This window comes from Oratosquilla oratoria, chromosome 36 (genome assembly GCF_046742065.1).
Source record: "Oratosquilla oratoria isolate Oo_2021 chromosome 36, ASM4674206v1, whole genome shotgun sequence".
In the NCBI taxonomy this organism is placed as follows: Eukaryota; Metazoa; Arthropoda; class Malacostraca; order Stomatopoda; family Squillidae; genus Oratosquilla; species Oratosquilla oratoria.
Genome location: NC_134812.1, coordinates 42,629,794 through 42,639,793, shown reverse-complemented (window position 1 = coordinate 42,639,793; position 10,000 = coordinate 42,629,794).

Here is a 10,000-nt window from a genome sequence, read left to right as displayed (position 1 = left end):
GAGCCCCCAGCACATGGAGCACCTAGCGTATGGCACCTCCAGAGCATGGAGCCCCATCGCATCGAACCCCCAGCGCATGGAGCCCCTAGCGCATGAGCTCCCAGCACTTGGAGCCCCCAGCTCATCGAGCCCCCAGTTTATGGCACCTCCAGAGCATGTAGCCCCAGCGCTTGGAACCCCCAGCGTATGGACCCCCCAGCGTATGGAGCCCCCAGCGTATGGAGCCCCCAGCGCATGGAGACCCCACCATATGGCGCCCCTAGCGTATGGAGTCCCCAGCGTATGGAGTCCATAGCGTATGGAGTCCCCTGCGTTTGGAGTCCCAAGCGTATGATGTCCCCAGCGTCTGGAGACCGTACGTATGGAGTCCCTAGTGTATGGCGCCACCAGCGTATGGAGTTCCCAGCGTATGGCGCCCCCAGCACAGGGAATTCCCAGTGCATGGAACCCCCAGCGCATGGAGTCCCTAGCGCATGAGATCCCAGCGCATGGAACCCCAAGCACATGAAGCTCCCAGCGTATGGCACCTCCAGAGCATGGAGCCCTAGCGCATGGGACCCAAGCGTATGGAGCCCCCAGCGTATGGAGTCCCTAGCGTATGGAGTCCCCAGCGTATGGTGCCCCCAGCGTATGGAGTTCCCAGCGTATGGAGTCCCCAGCGTATGGCACCCCCAGCACAGGGAATCCCCAATGCATGGAACCCTCAGTGCATGGAACCCCCAGAGCATGGGGTCCCTATCACACGAGCTCCCAGCGCATGGAGCCCCCAGTACATGAAGCCCCCAGCGTATGGCACCTCCAGAGCATGGAGCCCCAGCGCATGGAGCCCCAGCGTATGGAGCCCCCAACGTATGGAGTCCCCAGTGTATGGCGCCCCCAGCACATGGAATCCCCAGCGCATGGAGTCCCAAGCTCATGGAACCCCAAGCGAATGGAGCCCCTAGCGCATGAGCTCCCAGCGCATGGAGCCCCCAGCACATGGAGCCACCAGCGTATGACACCTCCAGAGCATGGAGCCCCAGCGTATGGAACCCCCAGCGTATGGAGCCCCCCGCGTATGGAGCTCCCAGCACACGGCGCCCCTAGCGTATGGAGTCCCCAGTGTATGGCGCCCCCAGCGTATGGAGTCTCCAGCGTCTGGAGTCCCCAGCGTCTGGAGTCCCCAGCGTATGGCGCACCCAGCGTCTGGAGCCCCTACTTATGGAGTCCTCAGTGTATGGCGCCCCCAGCGTATGGTGCCCCCAGCGTTTGGAGTTCCCAGCGTATGGAGTCCCCAGTGTATGGCCCCCCAGCACATGGAATCACCAGTGCATGGAGCACCCAGCGCATGAAACCCCCAGCTCATGGAGCCCAAGCGCATGAGCTCCCTGCACATGGAGCCCCCAGCTTATGGCACCTCCAGAGCACTGAGCCCCAGCGCATGGAACCCCCATCGTATGGAGCCCCCAAAGTATGGAGTCCCCAGCGTTTAGAGTCCCCAGCGTATGGAGTCCCCAGCGTCTGGAGGCCCCAGCGTATGGCGTCCCCAGCGTCTGGAGCGCGTGCGTATGGAGTCTCAAGTGTATGTCGCCCCCAGCGTATGGTGCCCCCAGCGTATGGAGTCGACAGCGTATGGAGCCCCCAGTACATGGAATCCCCAGTGCATGGAGCCCCCAGCGCATGAAACCCCCAGCGTATGGAGCCCCTAGCGCATGAGCTCCCAGCGCATGTAGCCCCCAGCGTATGGCACCTCGAGAACATGGAGCCGCAGCGCATGGAATCCGCAGCGTATGGAGCCCCCAGCTCCTAGCGCATGGAGTCCCCAACGTATGGCGCCCCCAGCGTATGGAGTCCCCAGCATATGGAGTGCCCCGCATATGGAGTCCCCAGCGTATGGTGCCTCCAGCGTCTGGAGCCCGTACGTATGGAGTTCCAAGTGTATGGCGCCCCCAGCGTATGCTGCCCCCAGCGTATGGAGTTCCCAGCGTATGGAGTCCCCAGCGTATGGCGCCCCCAGCACAGGCAATCACCAGTGCATGGAGCCCTTCACCGCATGGAACCCTCAGGGCATGGAGCACCTAGCGGATGAGCTCCCAGCGCATGGAACCCCCAGCACATGCAGCCCCCAGCGTATGGCACCTCCAGAGCATGGAGCCCCAGCCCATGGAACCCCCAGCGTATGGAGACCCCTGCGTATGGAGCCCCCAGCGTATGGAGCACCCAGAGCATGGAGCCCACAGCGTATGGAGCCCCCAGCATATGGAGTCCCCAGCGTATGGAGCCCCCAGCGGATGGAACCCCCAGAGCATGGAGCCCCCAACGTATGGAGCCCCCAGCGCATGGAGGCCCCAGCGTAGGACACCTCCAGAGCATGGAGCCCCAGCCCATGGAACCCCAAGCGTATGGAGCCCCCAGCGTTTGGAGACCCCAGCGTATAGAGCCCCCAGGACATGAAAACCCCAGCATATGACGCCCCTAGCGTATGAAGTCCCCAGAGTATGGAGTCCCCAACGTATGGAGTCCCTATGTATGGAGTCCCCAGCGTATGGAGTCCCCAGCGTATGGAGTCCCCAGCGGTTGGAGTCCCCAGTGTATGGCGCCCTCAGCGTCTGGAGCCCGTACGTATGGAGTCCCAAGTGTATGGCGCCCCCAGCGTATGGTGCCCCCAGCGTATGGAGAACCCAGCGTATGGAGTCCCCAGCGTATGTCGCCCCCAGCACATGGAGCCCCCAGTGCATGAGCTCCCTGCGCATGGAGCCTCCAGCACATGGAGCCCCCAGCGTATGGCACCTCAAGAGCATGGAAACGCAGTGCATGGAACCCCCAGTGTATGGAGCCCCCAGCGTATGGAGCTCTCAGTGCATGGAGACCTCAGCGTATGGTGCCCCTAGCGTATGGAGTCCCCAGTGTATGGCGCCCCAAGCGTATGGAGTCCCCAGCCTATGGAGTCCCCAGCGTATGGCGCCCCCAGCGTCTGGAGCCCTAACGTATGGAGTCCCCAGTGTATGGCGCCCCCAGCGTATGCTGCCCCCAGCGTATGGAGTTCCCAGCGTATGGCGCCCCCAGCGTATGACGCCTCCAGCACATGGAATCCCCAGTGCATGGAGCCTCCAGCGCATAGAGCCCTCTACGTATGGGGCCCCCAGCGCCTAGAGCCCCCAATGTATGGAGCCCCCAGCGCATGAGCTCCCTGCGCATGGAGCCCCCAGCACATGGAGCCCCCAGCGTATAGAACCTCCAGAGTATGGAGCCCCAGCGCATGGAACCCCCAGCATATGGAGCCCCCAGTGTATGACGCCTCCAGTGTATAGAGCCCCCAGCGCATGGAGCTCCCAGCGCATGGAGCTCCCAGCGCATGGAGTCCCCAGGGTATGGCGCCCCAACGCATGGAGCACCAGTGCATGGAGCCCATAGTGCATGGAACCCCCAGTGTATGGAGCCTCCAGCGTATGGAGCCCCCAGTGTATGGCGCCCCCAGTGTATGGAGCCCCCAGTGCCTGGAACTCCCAGCGCATGGAGCCCCCAGGGTATTGCGCCCCCAACGCATGGAGCCCCAGTGCATAGAACCCATAGTGCATGGAACCCCCGGGCCATGGACCCTTCAGCGTATGGAGCCCCCAGCGTATGAAGCCCCCAGTGTATGGAGCCTCCAGTGCCTGGAGCTCCCAGCGCATGGAGCCCCCAAGGTATGGAGCCCCCAACACATGGAGCCCCGGTGCATAGAATACATGTTTACTGTTCCATATATGGTAACAGTAAACAGAATTAAAACAGTAATTAAGAAGAGAAGGGAACTGAAAGTGATGGGGTCGACAGTGCTGACAGTGGTGGGATAAACCGAGTGAATAACACGCTCTGATGGAAATACAAGACTGGTGTGTGCAGCAAACTACAAGACTGAGTGAAAGACTACGACTACAAGTGTACGGTTACACCAACCACAACCACGACTACAACCACAACCACGCGTATGCTGAATCCAAGGGACGACAAGACAACCTACAACACAACGAGCAACTACTACTACGAGTGAACGAAGTACAGTGAGCTACCAGGAACGAGGGGACGAGCCACTACGAGCAACTACTACGAATGAACGAGGTACAGTGAGCTACGAGGAACGAGGGGATGAACCACTACAAGCAACAGTGAACAAACACAGACGAGGGACGACGAGGTTAACGTACGTGGATGCATTTGATTCAAATCTACTTTTGAAGTTTAGTGGTATGACTCTACACAATTTTGATAAAATAAGTGCAGAAAAGCTGTATAAAGATCTTAAGGTATTTAATATGAATTTAGGGGAGGTAGATTGTCTTCTTCAATGGTATAATGAATTCAAAGCAATTAATCCATATGTGAAGGCAGTGGGACAAGAGAAAGAAACTAGGAACTCTAGAAGTGATTATAGAAATAGAGGATCTGAACATAGAGTTAGAAGTACTTCAAGGGATACTAGCATAGAATGTTACAATTGCAATACTTGGGGTTATAAAGCACAAGACTGTTATCATGGAACTACTTGTAGAAATTGCAAATATGAGGGTCATGTTGAATATCATTGTAGAAACCCACCTTTCTGCATGTATCATAAAAGGATTGGACATAGAACACATGAATGTAAAAAATTTCGTATGCACCACGAAACAGGAAAACCCCCAGACATATAATAAAACAATACTACAGAACTCCCCGTAGAAATACACATAGACAGTATTGTGTTAGGGATAAGAGTGATAGAAGGGTGAAAGAAAACTCCAACATCAAAGGTAGTTATAAACTGACAATTACAACTGGAAGGACTTCTGTAGGACCTCTCATTGCTGGTAGAGTATTCAATAAACCTATTCAAATATTTATTGATACAGGATCTGTAGTTAATGTTATAACTAGTAGAGTTTTAAATCAATTGAAACTAAGAGTGAAAATACTGGAACCAATCCATTATTCATTGAAAGGAGTAACTGGAAATCAGTTATAAACATAAGGTAAGGTTGAACTAGAAGTCATCTTGTATCCAAATCAACATTTGCACATTCCAGTGATAGTTGTAGAAGAATCGGTTTTCCCAGGAGATTTATTGATAGGATTTGCAACTATGAGAAAAGAGAACATGATCATCTGCAATGCTGACTTAGGGATCTTAGCAAAAGCACAGTTAATCACATTTTTAAATCAGCCAGACCTAAGGTCAGTGACAGGAATCAAAGAATCCCTAGAAATAGATAGGAAAGATAACATTTATATTTTAGATAACGAAGCCGAGCGGTCAAGTAAAATCCCAGAAATTACTAATTCATCAACTACAAATGAAGTCTTGCAAATTGTGGATAGTGGCGTAATAAACTCGACATTACTACACTCCAGAGCAATTAACAGGGTAGGGGTGCAGTTGAAAGGAGTCACTGTAGACTCACTGTACCCATCCCAGTATCAATTAGATTAAAAGGTTTGAAATTGGACTAGGGGATTTATAAGTCAAATAAGAACATAGTAGATATATTAGTGATTAGTACTTTGAATAAAGACATCGTCTTAAGAAAAAGTACACAAATAGGATGTTTTCAAGTGTTTATAAAACCCATTAATTTTTTAAATGAGAGTAATTAGGAGGTGAAATTACCAATTTCATCAATCTGTTCAGTTCAGGAAGAAACAGAGCTGGGGAAGAAATACAAGAATCAACCAGAACCTACTAGTTGATTGAACATACGATTTCAATCCATTCCTCCCCACTTTCAGGCCGTTTAGATATTACTTATATTTGCGAAATCCAGGTTAAGTTAATTAAAGGAAATTTCAAGTTTACATCCAATTGATTTACTGATCTATGATATACAAACCTAATTAGATATACAAAAATAAAAAGAACATTCACGTAGTAAGTATTTACTATAATGATATATATAAGCGTGGGGTATAGATATATAACGATTCCACGCCATACAAGAATGTGACAAAGACATGGGGGTAGAAATATAACGCTTCCACGTTTTACAAGAATGTTCCTATCTTTTCCTTTGAGATTCCTATCCAATCATATTCTAATTCAAATTACTACAACAACGAATCAAACCTTACCCTGGATTATCATTTATGAACCATGTACTAGATATATAAAGAGGTAGCGAGGAAAAAAATAAAAACAACGCTTCATTGGCGTAAAACGAGCGTGTGAATCTTACGCCACTAACCATCAAGCCTCCTTCTTGGATATTACTTTCATACCTAATCTAACCTAACCCGTATCCTAATCACATAATTTTTATTTATCGTTGGGAGAGAGAACCCTCGGCCACAATCCCTTTCACAAACGAATGCTTATTTATTCCTATAGCCTATTACAAAAGATTCTTCCGATCATCATGCTCGATCGATCCATGTATATGTTTTATTTGTTTGTGTATTCCCTCTACCCCATTTTTACATCCCTATCGGGATAAACATCTTGAGTCTTTGTATATGTATATTCAGATATGCCCATTAATTTCAAGGATTTTTCATTAAAACTTTGATACATACCTGTTAGGGATGGGTATCTGTACTCAGACTGCCCATGTCCACACGTGAAACACCGCATGGCTGGCGAACATGTTCGCATCTCTGAACAAAAAACACCGACTACCGCTTCGTAACACAAGTCAAGACTCCGTTACCTCGTTTCGTGATATAGAATTTATGCGTTAAAAATTCATGAATATACATAAGGCGTAAGTGGAGTAGGAAACACAGGAGTCGTAGTCAGAATGTCTCTCTCTCTCTCTCTATATATATATATATATATATATATATATATATATATATATATATATATATATATATATATATAACAGATAATTTCTATGGTCGTCGCGTATAGAGCTCGAACCTACCGCTCTAACGCCAAGAGGCTCCGCTCAGCCACTGATGGTAAAGGCACTGTCTCGGGAGCCTCTTGGCGTCAGAGCGGTAGCTTCGAGTCCTATATGCGACGGTCATAAAAATTATCTGGTTGATGTCGCTGTTCACTAGCAAATTTCTCATATATATGTATGTATGTATATATATATATATATATATATATATATATATATATATATATATACATGTATAAATATATATATATATTTATATATATAAATATATAAATATATATATATATGTATATATATATATTCCTCTAATGGAAACCTGAACGGGATTTTTGTCCTCTACTTAAATTTAAGGATCCGAGTCTATGCTTGCATACGAATACGTCCTCATGACTTCATGTAATACCCACAATGCCTATGCGTGATCTCGCGTACGGAATCATCGAGAAAAAATGAAATAAACGAAAAATGATACTCAATTAAATCCCTGGAATTACAAAACGTGTATCACAAAATAATCTCTTGGAAGGACACTGTGATCCTTTTAACAGCACTCGGAGCATCGGTTATCATACACACACAAAAATCACAAATCCTAAGAATAAATACACTCGGCACAAACCAATTCAAAGTAAGGCCCGTCCGATATATATATATATATATATAAATACATATATTTTTATATATATATATATATATATATATTTATATATATGTATATTTATATATATATATATATATATACATACATATATATACATATATATATATATATACATATATATATACATACATATATATACATATATAATTTATTTATTTATTTATTTATTTATTTGTTTATTTATTTATTTATTTGTTTATTTTCTTTTCTTTTCTTTTCTTTTTTTTCTTTGTCGAAGTTGGTCACGAAATTGAAAACAATTAGGTCATTGGCTGAAGCTATAAAACGTGTATACTCTCAATGTGGCAATTTTATTCATTTTATATAAGTAACTATATAAGAATCTATTTGACCCTCATCAGTGCTATTACACATTCAAGATTCTCGTCAAATGCTGTGAATTTGGAAAACTGGAGGACGACTTCGCTTACAGTATTTTGGACTTCCCTAAGAACAACTCAGCAGTGTGTCTAACATTCGTTTAGGTTCAACTTCTTTTAGTTCGTCATTCAGCTTCTCAATATATGAAGCAAAGGTGATTTAAAGTTTGGAGATTTGAAAAATAAAACATTGTAATCTAAGACGCTTCTATTCAAACGAACTCATTTGAGTCGTGTGTGACAGAGACTTAATGGGAGACTTTCATTCGGTTATGGAGCGCCTGGCACCTCTGTACCCAATGTGGACCAGAGTGTTGGACGCAAAATCCTCCTCACCCCACCCCCCACGAAGGCCGGAAATGTAATATATCATATGATATAATGCATAATAAAATATGATATGATATGATATAGTATAGCATAATATAGTATATGATATGATATAATATGATATGATATATGATATGATATAATATAGGATAATGTAAATAATGATAATATGAACAGTCAAGTGAGATAGATTCCGAAGGAAAAGGAGGTGACAGACGGTGGGACATAATGCAAACTGCAATAAGTGAAGAAAGCAAACAGCAGACACTGGGCTAATAGCGATCATAGCAGTGGTGGTAACATCTAGTAAATAACCATAAGGAGATTAATAGAAAGAAAGGCTTAGAAAATACATAGGGAAGACAGAAGTATTCACATGTACAAACACATGTACGCGCGTGCGTATACACACACATACAAATACACACATATATGCACATATACACAAACACACAAACGAACGCATACGCACACACACACATACTGATTCTTCCTTGCTGCTACCGGGCGATTTTGTTCGGCTGATGGGAACCCTCTTTGATCTGGTAACAACCTTTTAGCTTCTATTCTGGCTTACGCCGTGGTTTTTTTTTTTTTCTTTTTCTTTTTTTTCTCTTTTTGTGGGGTCACTTTTTCGTTTCCTCAGCAGTGTATGCCGTAGGTGTTTATTTTTTACCCGCTGTCAAGGATCTTAAGTATCCTACCTTGAGAAATTATTCGAGGGAACATCCAACCCTCTTAGAAAACAAGTAAAAAACCGAAATTCGTCAGTCCGGTTTTTCTCTTGTAATTAAAGAAAGTCTTGACTATCGTTATACAGTGACAACCGTCATAGTTTATTATTTATCCACAGGCGTGCCAATTTGCGGTAGCGTCATGCAATATATCATCGTTTCAGCCAATCACTTAATTGTTTTGAATCCCGTGATCAGTCTCAGCCAATCACAGGACTTTCCTTCATAACGAAAACAAACTCGGACCGCCGCCATCTTAGTTTTTAATTGGTTTGTGCCGAGTGTGTTTAACTTAGAGATTTTATATTTTCTTGTGTGTGTGTGTGAAAACCGATGCTCCGAGTGCTATTTAAAGAACTAAAGTGTCCTTCCCGAAAAATGATTTGTGACAATCGTGTGTTGACTGCGAAAGTTGCAGTGTTAAAGTATTTTGTCCAACCAGTGATGAAAGTGGTTTAGGGGTTGGAAGGAAATTCGGATTGCGGCGTATGACCAGCTTCTCATATTCAAACTCTTGGCTATGTTCAGTCTTTTCACTAATGGAGATATCATTTATTTATTTTTTCGAGTACATATCGTGGGCGCAGCTTTCAGGCGTATACCACCTGGTTCATTAAACCCAAGTTTTTCATCACTGGCTTTATAATACATCTCGCCACACTGCTAGGCTTGTCACGCTACACTATGCCTAAGGTAAGTTCTGATATGTTCCCCTGGGCTCTTCACTGCGGACGAGCTAGGTAGTCCACAATAAAGTTAGGTTAATTTAGGGCTAGAATGAAACAGATGGGTAAGCTCTGCTATCCCGGCTTAGGTCCGACAAAGACACCAAAAAGTGGAACCCGCTGGAGATAGGCTAGGTCATGTACTTGCAGCCCAGTCATCGGCGTATTCGGCTACCCAAGCCATTTTTTCTGAAGTATTGGTGTCAAATTCATCCAATGGATCCAAGAAAGTACTCAGAACCCAACCACTTGATACAAAAATTAAAATAGTACAAGAGATGGTAGTGATCAGTTTATTTATCCTATGACGGAGAGCAAGTCAGAAAAAATGTAA